At 42.3% G+C, this 16333-nt stretch overlaps 1 pseudogene; it reads left to right on the top strand.

The window, feature by feature from the left end:
• The first annotated feature begins 12966 nt into the window (after positions 1 to 12966).
• Positions 12967 to 14338, top strand: LOC147439602 (uncharacterized; annotated as a pseudogene).
• Positions 14339 to 16333: the final 1995 nt, after the last annotated feature.

Below are 16333 nucleotides of genomic sequence, written 5' to 3'. Positions count from 1 at the left end.
GTCTGACATGTGTCCCATGTGCCCCTTGAGAAAAGGGGTGCCCTTTGGGTGAGTGGGAGGTTAAGTCAAAGATTCTCGTAACTTTGGGACTTTCCCCCTCCTTTGTGGGTCTCTTTTTGACTCAAGCACCTTACCCCCCATGCATAGGAAGCTTCTCAAGCACCTTCCTCATTAAGTTTGTAGGTCTCTTTTTGACTCGAGCACCTTACCCCCCATGCATGGGAAGCTTCTCAAGCACCTTCCTCATTAAGTATGACAAGCACCTCAAGTACCTTAGTCATCAAGCATGACAAGCACCTCAAGCACCTTGTCATCAAGCACGACAAGCACCTCAAGCACCTTAGTCATCAAGCACGACTAGCACCTTAGTCACATCAAGCACGACAAACACCTCAAGCTTAGGTCGAGTTCCCACCTCAAGCTCAGTCCAAGCTTGCTCAAGGTCAAAGGACTTTTAACACTAACCATTGGAGGTATTTAATGAAGCTAAACCTAAGGTATTTTAAGCTCCATTAGTTAACCTTGCTCTTTGACAGACCATCTCTCATTCGGACCCCTTTACCATTGGCCCCGTGTTGAGATAGATCCGTAAGCACAAGTCTATATTCTAACTCTTGTTCCCGTTTATTATCCCACATTAAATGATCAGTTTAATATGAGAGAATCATTTGGGTTGGTTAGAAATTAGATTTTATGACATTAACTCTCTGTTGAAATCATAGTCGTTCTCGACTTTGAGGTAAAAGAGATAAATCCATAGTCATTAGTCCATGTTACTTAGCGGGTAGAGGATCCCTTTTTACTCTACGACATCATTCCAAGATGGATGACTAATCCATTGGGTGCTTGTTAACCCTCACGGCACACGGACACCCCATCACCTACGATGGACGTGTATAATGTATTTGGTAGAGTCAGGTACCGGGCTTGTCGGTCCAATAGGGAAAGGTAGAGTGATCGCCAATGAGAGGCGCACTTTAACTTGAACATTCAAGGGATTAGTTGGTTAAGCATGGGCGCCCAAGTGTGAATGGGGTGAGCTCCTATAAAAGCCAACTAAACCTAATTTTTACTCATTCTCTCATTTGTGCAATTGAAGAGTGCTCTTGCTCCATCTCCATCTTCTTCTTCTTCACCTCCTTGTGTGTGTGTGTGAGAGAGAGAGAGAGAGGGAGAGTGTGTGTGCGATCGAGCATTACGAAGGCACGACGGCGGCGAAGCGGTTGAGCGCGGCACGACTGCAGCTTCTTCTTCATCGCGGCGAGGAATCCACCACGAAGGCGAGCGTAGAGCGGTGAGTGACACACCCTTTGTTCTCTTGAGCTTGCTAGTTTAGGCTTGTTGTGTGCTTGGAGCCGTTTGTGGCTCGCATACGGTGTATTGGCAAGTCCCTTGCTTCGACAGTGCGGCAAGGAGCGCACATTTTTGGCGCCGCTGCTGGGGATATGCCCTACACTAAGCTCGGTTAGCACTTTACGCTTCCTTGTGGTGCAATTTCTATCATAGGAAAGGCAGGGAAGGAGTGTGTGGAAGATTTCTGTTTTTTGCGTTTTCTGCAATTGCTGTCAAGTTTCAATTTCTGCTATTGTCTGCGTTTTTTCAATTTCTGCAATTTCAAGTTCGGCGTTTTCAATTTTTGCAATTTTCTGCATTTCTGTCAATTTGCTGCAATTTTCTGTATCAACAAAAAAAAAAAAGGAAAAAAAAAAGTTTTTGAGAAAAAAAAATAATTTTGGAAAAAAAATATTTTTAAAAGGAAAAAAATTCGGAAATTAAAAACGCGAGCAAGCGGGCGGCGAAATTTTTCGAAAATAAAAAACGTGACTCTTAAAACGGACGGGTTGGTTTGTATAAAAGATAGATCGGGATCATTTTCCCAAGCCCAAGCCCAAGCCCAAGCCCACGCCCAGGCCCAGGCCTCAGTCCTCAGTCTTATGATATATACTTGACTCACTCTTATATATATACCCTACTCCCTCAAGAGAGAATGAGAGCATGTGGGACAAGTCCTCCACTCTCCTCCTTTCTCTTCCCACTTGCACCCTTAGACTTTCTAGTTTGGGCCTAGTTCCCTACTGGAAATTGACAGTTTTAGGGATTCCGAGGGCATAGAGTGACCAAACGGAGGGCTGTAAAGCACGGCACGACCCTCTAACCGATACGCTCGTTTTGAGCTATCACACGGCCCATTCCACGACACGCTCTAAAAAATCTAGCAAAAAAACAAACAAAAAACACGCTAAAAACTAGTCACAAGGCCTCCTAGAGCAGCTTTTTGACACCTTAGGGTATCAAAAGCACATGCACTTACGCTCTGGGCGGGTGCTAGAACACGAGCATATTGAGGGTGCCTCTGTTCATACGGACACCCATTACCCATCCACGATAAGCTCTAGACCCTCAGCGGGGACACAAGGTAGCACCACCCAAGACCCTAAAATAGCCGCTAGTGATTCCTCCTCCGACTCAGAAATCATGGAAGCATACCCTACCCAAAACACTGAGAGAGAAGGCCATGCACCTCCCGAAGCTCCACAGCCTAGTACTAGTATGTTTAGCCGTTTCATGGAAACATTAGGTAGAGCTACTCGCTCGGAACCTGATGCAGATGAAGCACGCGAAGGGGGTGGGGAAGTGGAATCTCCTTTCACATCGCACGTGGACCCCACACCCCCAAAGAGTGTCCATGTGGATATCCTGCCAACTTCTTACCAAGAAGGCCCTGTTGAGCTGCCTCCTTCAGAAGTTCCCTCTAGAGTACCGTTGGTGACAAGTAAAACCACGGGGAGCAACATTGCTTCTACCTCACAAGAAACCATTAACACGTTGACTCTAGAAGGATTGTTCATTAATGATCATTGGACATACGACCTCCACACTGAGGTGTTGACGGATCTACACTCTGGCCACGCCTACCATGTAGGATGGATAGAGATTGTACAATCCACCTCTAGTGCCACGAGCATCGAAGATCAACAGAAAATGATCTGTAATGTTATCCATGGCATTATTCAATCAGAAAGGCAAAACCGAGGGGTAAATATACTCTCAACTGGCCCCATGAGATTTCTGGATACGAGCAAGGCTCAACAGCCTACTCTATCACAAATGGAGACTCCTCTAATGAGCCCCATGGACCCATCTTACGTCATTTCACCTGGGGTCTCTATGCAATCTGAGCCTCCGAGCGACAACTTTAGCTTCCCTAACTTGGCTCAACCCTCTATTAAGGAAAACCCAGTGCTCACTCCAAGGATAAGCCTGACAAAGAATGTACCGATGATATCTACGGTTAGCGCAGTGCCACTACCTAGTGTCGTAGTACCTAATATGGGGCCTCGACCATATGTGCCTCTAGCCCCTTATGCACACATGGCCCCCACACCTCCAATTGTACCACTTGCTTATGCTCCTCGAGTGCCGCTCCCTAGCTCTTATCCGAGTGGACCTATGCCCGGTTATGTTCCATATCCTGCATCATCTACACATATGCCAAGACCGACACCCGTCCCTCTCCCACATATGATTCCAAGAGTACCTCCACCGGCCCTGCCTCCTCACATAGGTGACTTGGCAGCGTTTGCTCAAACCATAGGTCGATCTATCGCGGAAAATATGCATCATGCATCTGATAGAGAGCCTAGAAGTAAGGCAGTACAAATTGCCAAACTCACGCAAAAATTCAATGGGGACGAAGATGCTAGGAAACACATTGAAGTGTTTGAACAAGTATGTGATTCCTTAGGGGAACGCAACGAACTACATAAGTGCAATGCCTTAAGCTTGACATTAAGTGGGAAGGCTGGAGATTGGTATAGGACCCTAAGGGTGGATGAGAAAACAATCTACCCTACCCTTCGAAGGTTGTTTCTAAAGGAGTACATACGAGAAGGTGTGCTTTGGGGTGTAGCATCTCAGCTACAGAAGGCCGAACGTAAGGAAGGAGAGTCAGTAAGGGACTTCATTAGTCGTCTAAAGCACTTAAACTCTCGCTGCCCTGTAAATGAGCGCTTCAACAATAACCAACTGCTTGATCGATTCATTCGAGGGTTGAGGAATGAAGGAATCTATAATGGACTAGTGATTAGAGGTATCACAACCTGGGAAGATGTCACTGCCAATGCAATCCAATTAGAGGACAACTTGATGATAGCAGGCATGAGGGTGTCTACTGACACGAGATCCACTAGCTCACAAGCCATTGAGTATGAACCCATGACTGCAAAGCCCATTGCCAATGAGCCAAAGGTATTTGAGACATTCTTGACAGACCTCACCAAAGCAATCCAAGAGTCTCTTAAGGATAATCGACCCCCTCAAAATAGTCACATGTATCCAAGAAGGGAGCAACAATGGTGTTCCATTTGCTTAGGTCCACATAGCACTAGTGAGTGCCCTACGTTTAGAGTAAAATTTAATGGAACTTGCAACGCATGTGGTAGGTATGGTCACCAAGCTAAGGATTGTTTAATGATCAAACGTATGATGGCAAATAGACCAGCCCCCGCATCCAAGAGTCGCCCCTATGAACCAAGTGGGTTGCGAGCCATCTAATGCTTATGCAGATGGCTGTGAGGAGGAAATAGACACTAGTATTGCCTACGGACTTGATACATTGGAAGAATGTCCTATATACTACATGGAAGATTGTTGGGGACAAGTCAAGCCGGTTTATCAAGCTGCTGCTCTCGCATCCAGAGGTCAAAATATCAACACCCAGGCTAGGAGGCCACCTCTTCAATGCTACGAGTGTGGTGGACCACATCGAGTAGCGGAGTGCCCTATAAGGCTGCAAAAGAATGCTGCACAGATGCAAATGAATCAAGGGAGCACGTCTGCAATGCCAATACTCACATGTAATCGTTGTGGCATAGATCACTTGATTGCCCAATGCCCCTATAACCCAAATGCGCCTAAAATCACACCCCTAAATTTGGTCGAAATTGCTAGTGTGACATCGCCAATACCACCCGTCGCACCCGCTTATGCGATTACACGGTCCATGCTTCAAGGGCCAGGACATATCCTCGAAGAGAGAGATACCGCGTCAATTATCCAAGCAAAGAAAAGGAAGACACGAAGGAAGAAGTCGCAGAATACGGAAAATTCAAAGCCAAGTTCCAAAACAAACATAGGAACAGGAGATGACCCCGTGTATATGAATGACCTCGAGGATGATTCAGATTCAGTCGAGACAATGGAGACTAGAACCAATACCACAAAGGGAAAGACCGACAAAGAAAACCGTAACATGGAACCAAATGAAAACCGAATGAGAGAAAACCATAAAGAGCCTCTGAAAACACCACAAGTGTTTCCAAATCCAATCCAAGACCCCCAAGATAAACCGCAGGGGCAAAAAGGGAAGAATCGTAAAAAGAAGATTGGGACGTACCCAAACCCTGTAGACGAGATTAAGCAGGTGAAACATCTAAGAGGTTTAGTGGAGGAGACTCAAAGGAAACTAGAACCAGAACCCATGCATATCAAAATTCATGACACAGTGTTTCCCACGCAAGTTCATCCACCCCACATGAACCATAGACCGTTAGCCATATCTAGTATCATCCAAGAAGGGAGTGAGGACAGGACATCAGAAAGTGAGCATACACCCTTCTTGTTGGAAAGGATGTTTAACGAAGGAATACCTGATCCCATTGAGGAATATGAGATTCCATCCTCACCAGTTCCTAGTCAAGGACCTACACCCTGCAAAACGCCAATGAATGTTGCCAAACTAGTGGACTTCATGTCTTCTGAGGTCCGAACCACGATCATAGCAAAGCTGTATAGAGATCCTGAGTTATTCCTTGCACTTCGAGCATTCCTTAACGGAGAGCTACGAACGGGATTACCGCAGTTTGCGCAACCAAATAGGCCTGACTCGATTATGATTGATGAGGAAAATCATGTGCAATCACTTGACTTAGATGGACACGAGTCTGTGATCGAGGTACCCATTAACGAATTAGGCCAGTATTTTGAAGGCGACGAGTCTAATGCGACCCTACCCATCACTACCAAGGGATTAACTATAAAGGGAATTCTTGATGGTGGTGCGGGAGTTAGCATCGTTACAAAATATTGTTGGGAATCCATGGGAAAACCCCGCCTCAGTGTTACTAACATTGTGGTAAAGATGGCAAATGGTACCATAGCCAAACCTATGGGGATGCTCAAGGATCTTAAGATCAAAGTTCTAGGACACAAGGTACGACATACGTTCATTGTAATGGATTTCTCTAAACACCTTATGTCATATGAAATGATTTTAGGACGACCATTCATGAGGGAAGCACAAATGGTTCACGATTGGTCTAAAAATCATGTCTATTTGCAATTCCAAGACTCTGTCCTTAGAGTGGATTTGGTGACTGGTAAGGTACACCCCTTAGGGAGTAAAACCATTATTGATCATCGCTCTGACACCACAGTTCACTCGGCCCCACTACAATATTGTTACACTTGTAAGAAGGATACAGACATTGGCCAAGATTCTCCTTACATGGATGTGTTACCGGGTATGACGGAATCAGACAACGTAGATTGGGTCCACCTAGCATCAACCATAGACACTTGGGGAAATAGGGGGACGACATGGGTAACACCTGAGGGGGATGAAATGCCTATACCCTTAAATATGCTACAAGCAATGCATATCGCTTCCGACAAGACTCATCCTAAGGTAACGAAGAAAACATACAAGTGGGTCCCTAAAGCTTCTTTAGTGACCATATCTGATGCTAAAAAACAGAAGCCTTGTAAGAAATGTACCACTCGCTTCAAGAAAAGTAAGAAAATGTTGCGATGGATCCCTAAACGACTATTGGAAGCCCAAGGCTACTATCAAGGAAATGATCAAATCTGGGTGCCAAAACGTAGATGGTACTCTTACCTATCACCTGACCCAAGTGAGCCCAATCCCGTAGCTCCAAAACGAATCAATGATCCTGGAAAGAAAAAAATCACAAAATGCTACACACCCGCTCCCGAGTTAGTTTGGGTACCAAAGAAAGAACGATTTGTTCCACCTAGCTCAGGAAGGGGGGAGTCCCATGAAGATTCTAGCTCATCATGTAATACATCCATAGAGGTAAAAGCTTCTACACCGCCTCCATCTATAGTAATGGACCTCCATGAAGCTACAAAAGAACCCACACCTCCCAGTGTTCAAGAATCACCTGATGAACCACTTCAAGTTCGATCCTGGGAGAGTACCTTACCACCCTTGCAGCTTGACAAGGCACCTAGGGTAATAACAAACTACTGGCAAAAATCCTCACCTATTACCAACTGGAACAATTGGTTTCAAAGGGTGACAAGCTCATTTCAAACAGTATGATCAAGGAAGGGGGGAGTGTTTGCTGACAGTCATCATTCATTTGTTTCCCTCTCAACCTTTTTCCCTGACCTCTTAATCTCCGATCTTAGGGAATGTACATATAAAGCTTTATACTCACAAAAAAAAAAAAGAGCAAGAGCAATTAGCAAACGAGTATGCACATTAAAGTCAAAACATTGACTCAGACCTACACATGTCACATCTGGTACAGTGAAACAGAAACCTATGCCATAAAACACCTTTGATCCTCATCACTTGAGTGATGGAGGGTAGGTAAGATTAGTACGATAGGAGTGTTTCTGTTTTAGAGTTGAGTGATTAGCAAAGATCTCTTTTCCCACTAATGTGCCTCCTGGAGGTATTCCTTTTGTTTCCTAGTGTGTACAGGAGCGTGTTGCTATTGATAGGATTTGGACCTTCATGGAACCTTCAAATCAAGCGCGACCATCGACACAAACAGGTGTTTCTTGTCCATTAGCATTGCCTTTATCTTTTTGCATCTATGATTGTCTGCTTTGATTGTGATTGGTAGCATAATATTCAGCGCATTTGCTTAGTATCAAACATTTAATTCAATGTAATGTTTTGTCATAATCACTTGTTTAGGGGTAAAAATCAAGCAGTCCGACTAAGCTAGTTTGACCAAGCTAGGTATTAGAAATCTTCTCTTAATACCATGGGGAATGCCTTCCTAATAAACAATGGTTACTTAGGTTCTTAATCCGATTTAGGCAGCATTGTATGAAATGTACTAGGGCTTTCTAGTGGGCTTAACCCTATTGACCTTTAGCTTAAGTATTATAAAGGGAGTTTACTAATGTGATGAGCCTGGGGAGGGTAACAGTGTTATATGACCCCCCAAAGTTACAAAATTAAAATGTTGAAAATGAACAAACAAAAAATCAAAGTGCCACAATGTAAAATTTTAAGCTAGAAGAGCAATCTCAGCTTGATTTGGTACTTCACTCACATGTATCGCCTATGGTACTAAAGCCCTAGAGGTTCCCAGCGTGGGCGCTTTTCCTTGAAAAGAAAAAAACCCAAGGCATACAAAATAAGCACACACATCATAATTGAATCACTGTGAAAAGACCTTGGGGGGTCAAAGAAAAAGTAATCAGTCAGGCGATGATTTCATGAGAAATTCCTTTTATGGTAGCTTAACTACAAGGTTTTCTAGATATAGCCTCTAGTCAGCCCTTGAACATGAATACTTGGCTCTCGCGATTAAACAACTTAATTGACCACAGAAAGTTAAGAAGCTTACCCATGGTATTAATACTTGATCTCTAGTGCCTTTCGACCGTCAAATTAGCGACCCCAGACTTGTTTAATTTTTTGCCTTTACATCTGTTTATGCATTTGATTACATTGCAATTTAATGTTCATTGCTAACAAATTGTTTGAAATTCTTTTACCAATCAATTTTTCTATCTAAAACTGCATATGCTTTTTAAGAGAATGCAATTACTGTGCCAATGTTGTTTGATTTTGCAGTGACTGAAGAAGGCTAAGGACATTCATCTCAAATGCTCTTCCACCTCGACGATCCAGCTTCAACTCAATAGCTTCCGAGGACGGAATCTACATCAGGAAGGGGGGCATGTTAACCCTCACGGCACACGGACACCCCATCACCTACGATGGACGTGTATAATGTATTTGGTAGAGTCAGGTACCGGGCTTGTCGGTCCAATAGGGAAAGGTAGAGTGATCGCCAATGAGAGGCGCACTTTAACTTGGACATTCAAGGGATTAGTTGGTTAAGCATGGGCGCCCAAGTGTGAATGGGGTGAGCTCCTATAAAAGCCAACTAAACCTAATTTTTACTCATTCTCTCATTTGTGCAATTGAAGAGTGCTCTTGCTCCATCTCCATCTTCTTCTTCTTCACCTCCTTGTGTGTGTGTGTGTGAGAGAGAGAGAGAGGGAGAGTGTGTGTGCGATCGAGCATTACGAAGGCACGACGGCGGCGAAGCGGTTGAGCGCGGCACGACTGCAGCTTCTTCTTCATCGCGGCGAGGAATCCACCACGAAGGCGAGCGTAGAGCGGTGAGGGACACACCCTTTGTTCTCTTGAGCTTGCTAGTTTAGGCTTGTTGTGTGCTTGGAGCCGTTTGTGGCTCACATACGGTGTATTGGCAAGTCCCTTGCTTCGACAGTGCGGCAAGGAGCGCACAGTGCTTGGGAGACGTAGCTGCCGCAAGCATGTCTGCTCTTTAGTCCATATCGTACTTCCAAAGTAGAGTGACAAGTTCTACTTGGTGTTTGGAAGACGTCGTCACCACAAACATGATTCTAAGCATGCATACTATTGAAATTTGTGCACAATAAAAAGAGAACCAGTCTTATAAGACAAAAACATTTTTCATTTAAAATGCATTTTCATATGCTTACTCTAGTGTAACATTGTAAGCATTGACAAGGTTCATATTATCCTTAAGTTAGGTTCCTTGCATCCATTTAGCATCTTTAAAAGGATAATTCTTTAACGTAATAAGATAACATCAAATAATTTTACCATTTCTTAATACCTTGTCTTCATGTCATAGGATGGACTGAGATTGAAGTACTTCTTCTTGATCTTTGATTTTTGAGGGTCTGTAACTATTGCTTCTTTTGGTGGCGCTCCTTTGTAAGGCTTATGTAGGTTCTCATGGAAAACATTGTGCATGAACCAATGGTTGGGAAAATTCAATTGATAAGCCATCTCATTGACTGGTTTAAGAATTTTAAGGACCATAGTATCTTTTTGCTAGTTTAGCATCATACTCTTGGTGGTCCGTAGGAGTCTTCCCCGTAGTATGCCTCAGATGAACCTTGAGAAACTTTAGCAAGACCCAATTATTTTCCTTAAAGGCTAAGGCTCTTTTGTGCTTATTAGCAGCATCCCTTTTTGCCTTTCCTGTGAGATGGATTTAACCCCTTTAATCTTTGGAAAAGATTCTTGTAGGTCTTGGCTATATTCATCAACAACGAAGATCTTCCCATGTACTTTTAGTAAGGGACTTTTGGATCTTTCTTCTTTAACCTCAAAAGGTACTTTCCCCCTAGAAGTATGTACAATATCATTGTACGCATACTCTATAAGAGGTAGGTACTTCTATCACTGAGAACGTTGATCTACTTCCATGACAAAGGCTTTTAGTAGATTCAAGAATCATTAGATTAGTTATTTCACTTTGGTCATCCATTCGTGGATGACAAGCTGAAAGAGAAATTTAATCTACTTCTTAGATTCCAAAAGAGACCCTTCTAGAAATTACTGGTCATTTTAGGATCTTTGTCCGACACTATGGATGTTGGAAAGCCATGATGCTTGAAAATTTGAGATTTGAAGAGGGTTGCCATTTGATGTGCCTTAATAGTCTTTTTGACAGGCATAGAGTGTGTTTTCTTGTTGAGCCTGTCGATTGAAACAATCCAAGGTGCTTCCCTCGATCAAATTTCTACTTTTGGTATACCACACATTTTGACACATACTCTTGTATGTTAATTTTCATGGTAGACCAACAGAAATACATTTCTACTCCTTGAAGAGTAGATTATGGATTCCCTTTTTGCCCCGCGTAAGGAGAAGTATGGGATCCATACATGACTTTCTTATCGTATGGGTGAGTAACACATAGCCTATTGCCGTTTGGAAGATAACCATCCTTCAAGGTGAATGGTTCTTTTTTCTTCCCTATTGCAAAGGTTGTAATTACATACTTGAAGTCTCGGTCAGTAGCATACTCATCTATCATAAAAGATAGATAATTGTGAGTTGCTATAGACACCACATTTACCCTTGGTCATTGTGAAAGTGCATCAACCACTTGATTGTGCTTGCCAACAATGTGAGCAATATGAAATTTAAATTGCAAAAGAAAATTTGCCCACCTCATTTGTTTGTCGGAGAGCTTGGTTTGCATCATGAAGTTCTTGAGGCTTTGTGATCCATTCATAGGATGAATGGAGTCTCCAAGAGATAGTGTTTCCACGTGTTTGGGGCATATAGAATAGCTAGTAGCTCTTTTTCGTATTTGCCCAATACTCACTTATCGAAGTTGAGTCTTTGACTCTCATATGCTTCTTGAAGCAAAATAGCTCCAAGGCAATTACCACAAGTCAAAGATTCCCCTAAATTTGGGACTTTTGACTCAAGCACCTTACCCCCCATGCATAGGAAGCTTCTCAAGCACCTTCCTCATTAAGTTTATAGGGTCTCTTTTTGACTCAAGCACCTTACCCCCCATGCATGGGAAGCTTCTCAAGCACCTTCCTCATTAAGTATGACAAGCACCTCAAGTACCTTAGTCATCAAGCATGAAAAGCACCTCAAGTACCTTAGTCATCGAGCATGAAAAGCACCTCAAGCACCTTGTCATCAAGCACGACAAGCACCTCAAGCACCTTAGTCATCAAGCACGACTAGCACCTTAGTCACATCAAGCACGACAAGCACCTCAAGCTTAGGTCGGGTTCCCACCTCAAGCTCAGTCCTAGCTTGCTCAAGGTCAAAGGAATTTTAACACTAATCATTGGAGGTCTTTAATGAAGCTAACCCTAAGGTATTTTAAGCTCCATTAGTTAACCTTGCTCTTTGACAGACCATCTCTCATTCGGACCCCTTTACCATTGGCCCCGTGCTCAGATAGATCCGTAAGCACATGTCTATATTCTAACCTGTTTATTATCCCACGTTAAATGATCAGTTTAATATGAGAAAATCATTTGGGTTGGTTAGATATTAGATTTTATGACAATAATAATCAGAGAAGACCACCAGGCATCATGCCATGTGTGTATTGTTCAGCACCAGATCATTGGATTGGTCTGAATTGTGCTTTGTGGGTCAAGCATAGAGAGGAGAGACGGATGCCAGTTGTACCCTTCAACCAAGACAATCAACAGGCTAATCCACATCAGCAGCACCAACATCAACCACCAGCTCAAGCAAATGTTATCATAATTGAAATTGATGAGGCACAAACATCAGATGTGTTCCTTGGTAATAATATGGAGTTTCCATATCAAGAGCATTGTGATGAATGGGCTCGTGATTGTAATCAATGTGGGGAGAACCAGGAGATAGATGTCATGGCTGTTAAGGTATTTCTAGACTTGACACTAGAGTCCAATGTGGCATGGTTAGAAAAGGTAGGGCTGTATGCATTTGCAACACTGCCATGGGAGGAATGGAAATTTAACTACTATGCCAAATCCCAACTCGATATTCTCCAAAAAACCAGAGGTATGATTTAAAGCATAGTAGCTTTTACACCGGAATTGATTTCACAAGTATTTCATTTGCCACTAAAGTGTATCCTCACAATTCCTAAGTGTTCTGAAGCTATGTTGAGAAAGGAGTTTGGGCCTAAAGAGGATAATAGGAAGTATTACATGCTCAAGAATGTAAGTTATGCCAGGAGAGAACAACTTAAATGGTGTTTGGAAAGATTATGCTTCCTCATCAAGTTTGACTATATGTCAAAGGATAATTATGTACCATTATGTTTTGCAAAACAGGGGGGTCATGTAAATTGGGCAAATTGGCTCTATGATAAAATTACAGCTGAGGTTTACATGTCAGACAAAATAAAGGCTCATAATTGCAATAGATTGTCAGCATTCTTAGCAGCTATGTTCAGTTTCTCAAACAAATCCTTGGGTGAACATAACGGTACAGATGAACAGACAGGTGCAGGATTGTTGATCAAAATAGAGGTGTTGAAGGATGATGAGAATTCAAGTCAAAAGGTAGAGTTGCCAGCAGATGTGCAAGAAAATCAGGAAAAAATGTCTTCCTTTAGGTTTTTGGTACAAGCAGGGTATTTAGAGGAGGAAGCATTGAAGGCAGTACAAAATACAAAGATGAGTGAATCTATAAAGAAACTGGAGGCTCCAATCATTACATCTAATGAAAAGGTGCCAACAACTAAATTGGGAAAGGTGTTCACACTCTCAAAGAAAAGAAAAGTGGATTCAAAAGTGTTCAAAGCAGTAAGGGAGCTGAACTTTGAAGCAATCACTGTCAAGAAGGTACAACAGGGTGTCATCATTGAAGATGCAGGGACGGCTATACAAATGCTAGGGGAGGTTCAGCAGTTTCTGAGCAGGCAGCAAACACAATTGGACAATCAGGTGCAGTACATGTCAAAATCAGGGGATGCAGAGGCATTATTGCATAAACAGCTTGACATTGTACATAATTTGAATTTGGAGATGGAAAATTTAAAGTTGAAGCATAAAGATGAGATGCAGGATGTTTTGATGCAGCATAAGGGTGAAATAGCAAAGGTCAAAATGTCTTTGGGGATGTTTACAGAATGGACAATGACTCTAGAAGGAAAAGTGAACCATGAGCTGGAGCAATTGCCCAGTAGAAATGCAGATTTGCAGGTTCAGATAATGATGTCTAAACAGAGGCTTAAACCTTTGCTGGATATAAAGAAGCAGGTTTTGAATCAAGAGGAGCTAGATATCAATGGAGTATTGATGTCAGAAGGGGATGTACAGGTACTTAGGCAGCAATTGAAGAGTACAATGCAAGAGGCATGGACAACAATGAAGGAGAGATTGACCACTGTCTTGAAACACTGCTGTGAAATAGTCAGAACTGGTTTTGTCAGTACACATGAAGCTGACTTAATGATGGAGGTGGAACAGCTCAAGAAGGAAAGAGAGCATTGGATTCAGCAGGTCCAAGAACTGAAATCAAAACAGAAGGAGAAGGTGATAGTTGAAGAGGAGCAATAGAAATCAGACTTAGCTAAATGTTCAAAAAAACTATTGCAGGAGATGAAAGGTCAAGAATCAAAGCAGAAACTGAATGTTGAGCTTGAATTAGAGTTACATGATATTGAGTTAGCAAATTTTACAATCCAAGTTGATGACAATTCTCAGCAGGTGGAGGTTTCTTTTGAAGCAGTTGCAGGTGGTGATCTTTCTGAAGATACTGAGAAGTGAAGAATGCTTTAGCATTTATAGACTGAGTAGAATATGTAACTTTTGAAACTATTTTGGTCATACTTTGTTTTGGATCAAGGGATATGTGAATCCGTGTTGGATTTCTTTAAAATCCAGCACCGGGATGTACCATGTGTTGAAAGGGTAATAGAATGATCAAAATAGTGCTCAGTCGGATTATGTAATGCTAGTCGGAATTAATATTGGTCGGAATATGGTTTGGTTGGATTTTGCTCAGCTGGATATGTATGCCAAGAAGATTCAGTTGGACAGTCGTAACTCTTTTTATGGTAGAAGTCGTGGGTAACAAACACACAAGAGTCGAGATGTAACTAAGCTTTTGATCAATGGAGTTTCCTTACTGTGTCTAATCTTCTTCTCTTTGCTCTGACTTTGCTCTGTCTGAATGTTGTGTGACTGTGTTCTCTGATGAGTATGATTATGGAGTGAAGTTTCATTCTCTGTGGAGAGCATGTTTGTTGAGAGAGATCAATGTGTTGTTAAACACCAACAGCTATACCTTCTCTTGATACCCACTCGAGACCTAGAGACAACCTTGTCCTCAAAGACATGAAATCTCCTCAATTTAATGGTGAAGAAAGGGATAGAAACAAAGATGCTATCTATACGTTCTTACAAAAATGGCTGGAACAGGCTTGGGGGGAAGCATTCACTTTTGCCTTTGAATTCGAGATTCAAAAGGAATCTCATAAGCTAAATATTGGGTTTTACGCAGTGTGGACCAAATAGATAGTAGTAGCAACTTTTCAAAATTCAATTTTAGAGGTAACTTTCAAAGTTTGTTGGCGGGATATAGGTAGGCCTATTTTTGGCATGCCCAAAGGGCAAAGGCCATAGAGATGACTCCTCTTTTTGGATGGCTAAAACTAAGATTAAAAAAATTTGGAGATTTTTTTTTTATTGGTGAACACTCAAGAGAAAATTATGAGTTGGAGTGGTGGGTTGCTGAGTGCATTTAAGAATGTTGCTAGCTCAAGAAAGTGCGGTTGCCAAAACATTAGGTGGCCCATTGAAAATTTAGGGCACTGTCCTTACTTCCTCTCCGCCTAGAGGGAAATCTTTGCCTTTTGCATCTCTTAGCTTGGCCTTTTGCAACAATTCCCAACACTCCTTGGTTTTGCATGTCCACAAGCAGAATAGCATGCCTCAAGAAGAGCAAGATAGGGCTCTGTAATTAGCCCATGTTCCAGCCTCTGTGCAAGCTTTGCTTTGGGGTTCATCAGATAGAAAAAAAGATGGTTCTATGAAACTTTGTGTTGACTATAGATCAGTAAATAATCTCACAATTAAGAACACGTTCCCTATGCCTAGAATGGAAGATCGTTTTGATCAATTAGAGGGAGCCAAGTATTTTATCAAGGTCGACTTATGGTTTGGCTATCATCAAGTTAGAATAAGGGTTGAAGATGTTGCAAAAACAACCTGCAAAAAACAGCCTTTAGGACTAGATATGAGCATTATGAGTTTTTGGTAATGCCTTTTGGGCTTACCAATGCACCAGCTATCTTTATGAAGCTAATGAATAATGTTCTACTACCCTATCTAGGTAAATTTGTAGAAGGAAAAGTCAAAGAAGCGGTGTAAGAGGGAGCCTACCAAAGGGTAAGAATAAAGGAGAAAAAATAATTATAAAAATAAAAATGATGCTAAGGGGCACTAGTGATGTCGCTAGTGCAACCCCCCTCAAATGCAAAAAGAGAGTTAAAGAGCAGATAAAAATAAAGCGGATCCCCCCTTCCTTAGTTTCCAACTTGGGATGCCAGATGGGCCAATGAGAGAGCAGATTCTAAATTTGAAGGCCCCCCATTATAAAAGTCATTTTTTAATCAAATTAGGGGCTTTTTTTGTGCCGTTTGAAGCTTGCAGATTGGAGTTTTTTGGCAAAGGAGTGTGCCTGTCAAATCCCTTTGTATTTTCTCATGAAAATGGCCATGGTGATGGAATTTCAAGCTCTGTACATGCCTTTTGAAGTATAATCAAGCCACTATTGCCCCGTTCTGCTATTGTTTCCCCTTCCCCC

Source organism: Adiantum capillus-veneris, chromosome 16 (genome assembly GCF_014529385.1).
Source record: "Adiantum capillus-veneris isolate H3 chromosome 16, ASM1452938v2, whole genome shotgun sequence".
Lineage (NCBI taxonomy): Eukaryota > Viridiplantae > Streptophyta > Polypodiopsida > Polypodiales > Pteridaceae > Adiantum > Adiantum capillus-veneris.
This window is presented reverse-complemented; position numbering and strand designations above follow the sequence as displayed.